Source organism: Ochotona curzoniae, unplaced genomic scaffold (genome assembly GCF_017591425.1).
Source record: "Ochotona curzoniae isolate NIBS_2020 unplaced genomic scaffold, NIBS_Ocur_1.0 contig_1302, whole genome shotgun sequence".
Taxonomy (NCBI): Eukaryota; Metazoa; Chordata; class Mammalia; order Lagomorpha; family Ochotonidae; genus Ochotona; species Ochotona curzoniae.
The window spans coordinates 16,354,856-16,363,400 of record NW_024465035.1 but is presented as its reverse complement, the minus strand read 5'-3'; the positions used below and the strand labels follow the sequence as shown (position 1 = coordinate 16,363,400).

The 8,545-nt window shown below is 45.7% G+C and overlaps 1 pseudogene; it reads left to right on the top strand.

Moving 5' to 3' along the window:
* Positions 1-767: 767 nt before the first annotated feature.
* Positions 768-4,991, top strand: LOC121172118 (annotated as a pseudogene).
* The last annotated feature ends 3,554 nt before the right edge of the window (positions 4,992-8,545 follow it).

Below are 8,545 nucleotides of genomic sequence, written 5' to 3'. Positions count from 1 at the left end.
GTTGTCACACAAGCCTCTGACACTTCGTCAATTACACACCCCAAATCTTAATGAACAGGTTTGATGATAAATAAATCTATTCTATGTATTTGCTTCAACAGGAAGAGCCACTCATGTGATACATCATAAACTGCACAGATTCAAAACATTAAATAAAAAAGTTTGTCCATTTGTGGATTTGTCCATTTGTGGATTGACCCTTGTCCTAAATAATTTAGTGAGTTTGAATATTGAAGAAATTTCCCTGTATTTCCTCTGAAGTAATGACATGAACTCCCCTGGGATTTCCATTTTATTGAGAAATACATCCCTAGGTCTGGTAAGATTTCTCATGTTTGTGAACACATATTTAACAAAGATATAATTCATAATTGATTTTCCATGAAAGGTTCCAATTCAAATTTGAAATCCACTTTAATTGGTGGTTTTCTTTTTGCAAATCACGGTTTGCAATGGAAAAATTTACTAAACAAAAAAAATCCCTGCTGGCAAACGAATGTGGTTTTTAGTGTTTCTGGGTCAACTGGAGCCCCACCTTTTTACTTTTAGCTTTTCATTTCAAGCTTATGATTCTCCATTCTGGCCCTGTTCCCAATTCAAGCTTCCTGCTAATACAGACCCTGCGAAGCAGCAATTGATGGCTCAAGTGGTTGTATCTCTGCCCAGAACTTGAAATATAATGAGATAGAGCTTAACGGAAAGAGTGGCTCAAAGCAATCAAGTAAAGGGAATAATGTGAGCAAGGTGTATTCACAGGAATTGACTCCATGGGTTTGGCATGGTAAAGAGACCTTGCAAATAAGAAAAGTTCACTGGTCTCTTACACTGTACCATGATTACTCTTCCTTATCAGAAAGTGAATACAATAAATATGAGCTTCCTATTTTGTGAAAATCAACAAGACACATTCAGCAGAAAAAAACTGACTTTTTAAAAACATATATGGGCAATGTTGTCAGAAGCGAATGAACTTTAAAACTGCAGGCCAGATCAAATGCTTTACTGAAAAGAATATGGGACTAGAAGTCCCCCACCAGACAGACCCTTAAATCTGCAGTGAGAAGGGATGTGTGTCCCTAACTGCAAGAATTGTCTTGACGTCCTAGATTCACATCCAAAGGGACCACACCCCAATCAGAACCACGTCAGGCGAAAGGGGAGTGTGGCATGCAGAGCACGTTACAACTGCAGGACCCTGACATAGGCCCTAGGTGAACAGTAAAGGCAAGGACACAGTTCCTGAACAACAAGGATTTACCAGGAAGCATCGCAACCATTTAGCAGCATTTAAAATAAGCTTCAACTACACAAGGAGAGTCTGCAACTCCACCTCCTGCTGCGGAGACTGCCTGCTTGCCCCACACACCAGTAGTCTGCATCATTGCGTGCTGCTCTAACAGAACACCTGAGACTAGCTAATTTGGAATACACAGAAATGCATTGGCTAGGAAGTCCTACATCAAGATGCCAGCAGTGGGTGAGGGTCTTCTGGCTACAACATCACATGGGAGAAGACAAGAGGGCAAGAGAGAGCTGTGCCACCAATCATAGCCAGGATACAGACTGCTTGTGTTATATTGGCCTCTCCAAAGTCCCACCTCTTAATACTGATACAATGGCAATTGCAACTCAACTTGAGTTTTGGGCATTTGAACCTCAGCTGTAGTGAAAGGCAACAGTAATATGAAACAAGAGTAACCATTTGCAGGGCTGGTTCTGTGGCACAGTAGCCTAAGCCTCTACCTGTGGTGCCGGCAATCGTTTGTGAGTGCCTGTTCAAGGCCCGGCTCTCTGCTTATGATCAGGGAAAGTAGCAGAGACTGGCTCATGTCCTTGGGCCCCTGCACCCATACCTGAAGCCCAGAAGAAGCTCCTGTCTTCTGGCTTTGGATTGGACCAGCTATTGTGGCCATTTAGGGAGTATGTTCTTGATGTAAACAGCAAGGATTTGAAAGCATCAGAACACACAGAAGAAAAAGAAGCACAGACTACAAGATAAAAGAAAACACATCACCAAGAAATATCTTCCTGGTTAAGGAATCTCAACTTGGCTTAAATAAACTGGGAGTTAGAAATTAGTACAGGAATTCTTTTACTTAACATCCACCGTTCTTGCATTACTTACAATTAAGGGCCTATGTTGCAGCACAGTGCGTTAAGCTGCTGCCTTTAGTGCCAGCATCCCTTTATGGTGCCGGTTCAATTCCTACCTGCTCCATTTCCTATCCTGTTTCCTCTAATGTGCTTTGGAAGACAGCAGAAAATGCACCCCAAGTGCGTGGGCCCCTACTATCCACATGGAAGAGTCAGATGAAGCTTCTACTTCCTAGCTTTGTACAAATCCGGTCCCAGTTATTGTGACCATGTGGGAAACGAATCAATCAGTAGATGGAATATAATTCCCTTTGCAACTCTGCCTTTCAAATATATATTCAAATCTTTTTTTAAAAATAATTAAGTTAACTTTACAGAAAAAAATCTATGTACGTGTTGTTTTGCAAATAGGCTTAGTTGCTCTCAAGTCGTCTTTTTTTTTAATGTCTCCTAAAATTCATTCAGTAATTCCTGCAGATAGTGTATGGGAATGCCACTGAAATAAAACAGAACTTGCTTAGCTGCACATTCAAAATTCTGGGACCGGAGAAAACTAAACCAAGGAGCAGCCTGTCCTAAGTCAATGTCCCTCGCAGCAGAACCAACACAAGGTGTGTGTGGTTTCCTGGGAAAGAACTCTTGCGAGAAGCCTGTGGAGCCTAAGACAAAGTAAACTGACATGGCAAATAGGGCAGACTGACAACAGTGTGGCCTTAGGTGCAGTCTGTCCTTGGCACGCTCTACGGATGGACTCGAGCCAAATCAACACCCCATGTATCCTTTCTCAAGGCTAGAGAGGTCATATTCCCAGAATTGCACAACCCAGAAAGTTCCCTCAGACCAGGATAATTTTTCAGAAAAGATGGATGGACATGGAGCAGGAAAAGTTGACATCCTCAGAAGCTACAAACGTGGGTGCACCAGCTCAACATGGAGGGTCAGAGAGGGACAGTATGTCTGTCTGCCACACAGGCCCTTTGCAGAATCTTCTCTTGTCCTCACTTCTATCAAAATTTTGCTCCTTTAAACCTGTTGACTCGTTGTTAGAAATGAATGTGAACCCATCTCAGTTGTCCTCAACCAAATCACAAATACTAGAAGATACACGATTTGGGGGGTCAGATGCAAAACTGGGAAAAGAAGAAAAAGTATTGCCCCAATGGACATGGGAATCTTAAAGTTCAAAGAAAAAGTCTGCATAAGCACCAAGGCTAGGCCAACCCTTGCAGGGTCTTTGGGGGGGGGGGGATGGCTCTTCCACATGGAATTTGCCTCCAAAACTCTATTTCTGAAATGTAGTATGAAGAAAAAAAAAAACAGCAGCAGCAACAAAACAGTATAAACAATTGCTATCAGACCAGTCTCCCATGTAGAACTTGAGCCACTGCAACGCAGGGACCCACAGAAAAACGTGATGGCAAAAAAAGACCCTGAGTAATCTCAACACGAGGTAAGCTGTTATCTGCAAGATCCACCTTCTCAAGTCAAAAACAGCTCTACTTGCATCCCCAGATGTGGAAACTTCATGATAGTCTAAACAGGATATTCTCTTCATTGGTTTTAACTGAGTAGTCATGAGTGCCACCTGTTGAAGGAAAATGTCTGTGGAATCCTCCAGCATAGGATTTGGCTTGCCATGTGCCCAGTTAAATGCTGTTCCATTGCAGTGGCACTTATTTCTAAGAAAGAAGCCAGCCTTCCCTCTTTCAGCCACTGAACGTCTCTATTCCCTGAATCTAAATTACAGGACTGTGTTTTTCCACTACAGAATCCAACCAAAAGCCACGAACTCTCCAACACTATCCAGAGAAGCTGTGTGTGAGAGAACAGGTCAGAAAAAGGAGAACTGGTAGTATTTTGTCAAACGCTGTTTTTTAAAATTCCTTAAATAAATGAATAGAAATTCATATGGCTGTACTTTTCAAGACGTTGCAACTAGTTAAAAATCTCAGCAAGTAAATGCTTAAGAATTCTTACACCTTTTCATTTGATTAGTTCTTATAGCCTTTGTCAATTTCCTGCTTACTATGGTCATCTTGCTTTTTATTCACTGGACCCTTGATTCAGTGTATCCAATAAGCCTATTGCTATAAGGAAAGTTCAAAAATGTTACCCCCAAATTATAAAATACTTGTGGGAGTGCAATCAATGCCTGGCTCAGAGCAGCCACCGCCGGGGTCTCTGGCTGTTGCAGCTTGGACTCATCCACAAGCACAAGGAATACCTTTGCAAACCTCTCCAAGGGCCTTTTTGGCAAAAAGGAAATGTGCATCCTCATGGTGGGTCTGGACGCTGCAGGGAAGACCACGATTCTGTACAACCTAAAGCTCGCTGAGATCATGATTACCATTCCCACCATAAGCTTCAACGTGGAGGCAGTTGAGTACAAAAACATCAACTACACGGTGTGGGATGTGGGACAAGATTCGTCCGCTATGGCACCACTGCTTCCAAAACACCCAAGGCTTGATCTTTCTGGTGTACAGCAATGACAGAGAGCGTGTGAATGAGGCCCGGGAGGGAGTTCGGGTGGATGCTGGCTGAGGATGAGCTGCGGGACGCCGTCCTCCTAGGGTTTGCCAACGAGCAGGTAGGCGGGCACTTCGCCCAGCTTTTCTACATGGGCCCTTTGGCAGGGGGGGAAGAGTGCTCTCAAGGATTACCTGGATCTTCTGCCCTGGTTTGGGCAGCTTATAGCCCCTTCTGATGGTAGCCTCCCCCGTCTCACCCCCTCGGATCTCCCGACCGCCATGAATGCAGCTGAGATCACAGACAAGCAGGAGATGCGTTCCCTATGCCACGGTTTCTGGTATACTCAGGCCACCTGTGCCACCAGCGGGGCTGGGCTCTATGAAGGACTGGACTGGCTGTCCAATCAACTCTGGAACCAGAAATGAGTAAGAACCCTCTTCCACTTCCTCCTCTCCATCCTCTGCCCTCTGCTCTCCTCTCATGTGGCAAACGTGCGACTCTGTGGTCCCGAGTGCCAGGAGCTGCCTCCACGGTGGGTTCCAGTGTGCCTCGCGCCACCTGTCCCTGTGTAGATGCAGCCTGCAGCCAGGTTCTTATTTAATGTAGTTTGTTTCCACTGAGGCAGTTTCTGGTACTCCTATGCAGTATTACTCAGTATTTTTTTTCCTTTTTTTTAATTGTGAAAAAAAAAAAGATTCAACTCACTGTTTAGTACTGAGAAGAGACAGAGGCACTGCAGCACCGGGCCTCCAGGAGTCTGTTGCTGTGCTAATTAAGACCTGGACGCACCTCTGGCCAATAGAGCTGTTACGATCCCACTGGCTGGTTAGCTTGAATCCAAACTCAGTGCATTTTTAAAAATACTGTAAAATAAACATGAGAACAGGTGAACACACAGCAGCAGGGAGGCTGCCTAGCACAAGGCTTGCAGGAACGGCCCGAGTGCCAGTTCCCGGGATCACCTGAAAGATCCATTCTGCATGATCACAATAGATCTCTGTGGTCACCCTGCATTCCAGAGCACTGTGCTCCTACTGTGGTCACATGGTCACCTGGGCAGGGGAGCAGCAGGAGGCCACACATCCAGCAATTCCCTCAGGTCCCCCCCCTTTGGTAAGCACGAGGCCGGAGCAGGAACCTGTCATTCCCAGCACCTACTCGTGCACGTGCCGACAGACTGGTGGGATGTCTGGGATGTCCCCAGCAGAAGCACATGCCAGCCGGGAGGGTCGGGCACCTACAGCCACAGCCGCGGGAAGCACCCCCATCTCGGTGCGTACAGTAGCTTTCTTTCCCTCAGGCTGCAAGGGTCCGATTTACCATCAAAAAAGACAACCTGTACTTTTTTTCTTTTGTAACTTGATAAACGCTGAAGAAGTTGGAGCTGTCAAGTTGTTCTTGGGAAAACCTCAGAACCGTTTTATTTCATGTTGTGGAAACTCTTGACTGCTTTCCAAACAAGATTAGCAATCAACTATTTTGTATACTTGTTTTCCGTTTTCATTTCGACAAGCACTGTAATTATAGCTATGAGAATAAAATCTCCTAACTACTAAAAAAGTATATATAATAAGTTGGAAAAAGTTAAGGAAAAGTAGACCTTAAGTAAAATTTTTAAAGATTTATTTAATTGGACTCAGTGCAATAGCCTAGCGGCTTTAGTCCTCATCTTACACGTGCCTGGGATACCAATGGGTGCCAGTTCATGTCCCAACAACACCACTTCCCATCCAGCTCCCTGCTTGTGGCCTGGGAAAATAGTCGAGGATGGCCCAAAGCCTTGGGACCCTGCACCCGCGTGTGGGATCTGAAAGAGGCTCCTGACTTCGGATTGGCTCAGCTCCAGCCATCGCAGCCACTTGGGGAGTGAATCAGCAGATGGAAGATCTTTGTCTCTCCTCCTCCTGTGGCTATAAGGATTCTGGAGCCTCTTTCCAGGCCCCGTGTAGGCAACCCACTATTAACCAAACAACCTGCTGGCCGGAGGGCCTCAAAGGGCTTCACCTCTGTCTCCAGCATGAAAGGTGGGAACAGGTATTGTGAATCACAGAGGCGGGAAAGGAAAAGCATAGAATACACATCTTCCACTTGTTCCTCCATGTTGCTTCCCATCAGCCCTTCTCAACATCACATGTACTCAGCAAGACTCCAAGCACCCCAGATGCTGTTTAGGGCTTACAGGTCCATCAACCAGAAGGAACTTGGCCACGATGCCAATTGTTTCCTGCCCACAGAGTTGTTTGGGAAAAGAGCAGTGGGATGTAATACTTTACACCCGGATCTTTCTTTTACTTGTTCAGAATGCTGTGTCCCCTTCCATTTCGCCTTCCTCTTCTTTCACCACAGCTCCAATTAGCAAATTCCATTGCACAAAATCCTTCTCCCCAGGCACCTATATCCGATTCAGGAAGCCATGGGAGTCTAAAGAATGCTCATTTCAGGAAGGTGGTACAGAGTGTGCCCTGTAATCAGAGGTGATTAGAGACAGGCGTGCACTTGTCAGCATACATCTTTGCCTGCACAGTTGTGGGGAACAGCCTTGAAAGCTCACATGTTGTGGAGCTGGATGTGTTCCGGAAGGCCCTTCAGGCATAAGGGGCACTGATTTTGGGGCTTGCAAACATGGGTTTTGTTTGTGTTCTTACGCGTGTTTGGCAAATACAATGCAGGCTCTGCTTTCAGAAAATGAAAAAGCAACATGTCCGCAAATCCTCCAAGGAGTGCAATAAACTCAAAACTTTTTCTGTCAAATCCAAGAGGAGGGCTGAAGTAGATGCTATTTGTTTTTGCAAACCAAAAGCAACATCTGGATTCAATCGCAGAGAGGTCTGGCTGCTTCGCCAACATCTGGCCGAGGAGCAAAACGTCCTACCAAAGGCTCAGTGTACTCATTGCAAAAATGTCCGGTGCTCAGGGTATACCAGAGTGCTGTTAGCAGGGCCAAATGTCCCCGTGTAACCTCAAGCATTTATTACCTGCTCCATAACACACAAGGAATCACCCACGGGCCTGCTCAGTTTCTCAGAGGCGTGAGGTTCGTGGGAAAGACGTGATTCTCTCATCTTCTCCTAATTAGAAAACAAGTCAAGATTTTACTGCCCATCAGCAAGGCTGAAGCACAAGTTCTGCCACCCCCTCTCTATGTGGCAGAGCTAAGGGGAGAGTCAGACACAGTAAGATCTTCCATCCATTGGTTCACTCCCTAAATGAATGCAACTTCCAGTGTTAGGCCAGGCCAAAGGCAGGGCCAAGAATTCCATTTGTTTCTCCCATGCAGATGCAAGAGACCAAGCTCTCGGGTCATCTTGCACAGCTTTCCCAGGCATAGTATCAGGAAGTGAGATCAAATGTGGAGTAGCCAGCACTCTAACTGGTGCCTATGTGGGACACCAGGAAGCAGCTAAAGGCCTTGTAGCACCACTCCACTGGCCCCTCTTTGATTTCTGTTCAGAAAAGTCGCTTCTGTTAAATTAAAAACCTAAACCTGTCACCCCTACACCTCCATTTCCTTAAATGCCAAGTTATTTGGATGGAATCTTCATGTCTATTCTGCGTTCACTCCCATTAACTCACACCCCCTGCTCCCTCCCCATAGCACACTACAAGGCTCACTGGTCAACAACCTTTGTAAGGTGACCTTGAATGCATCCTAGTTGGCAGAAGTGGGACTGGAGTGGAACAGAGGGACATGGAAACAAGTGATACTGACCACTTGGGAGCAGAAACTTTTCAATATGCTCATTCTTTTTGGCCCTTTGCGTTCTTCTCTTGGACTAATGGAGAAAATAGAAGCTGGGGCTGGTTTGGGGGCAAAGTGGGTTAAGTTGCCTCTTGCAATTCTGGCTCCCAGATGGAGAGTGATTTGAGTCCTGGTTGCTCCACTTCTAGTCCAGTTCGGGAAGAGCAGCAGAGGATTCTCTGGGTGCTTAGACCCTGCCACCCAGGTGGCACACCTGGAAGAAGCTATTGGCTCCCAGCT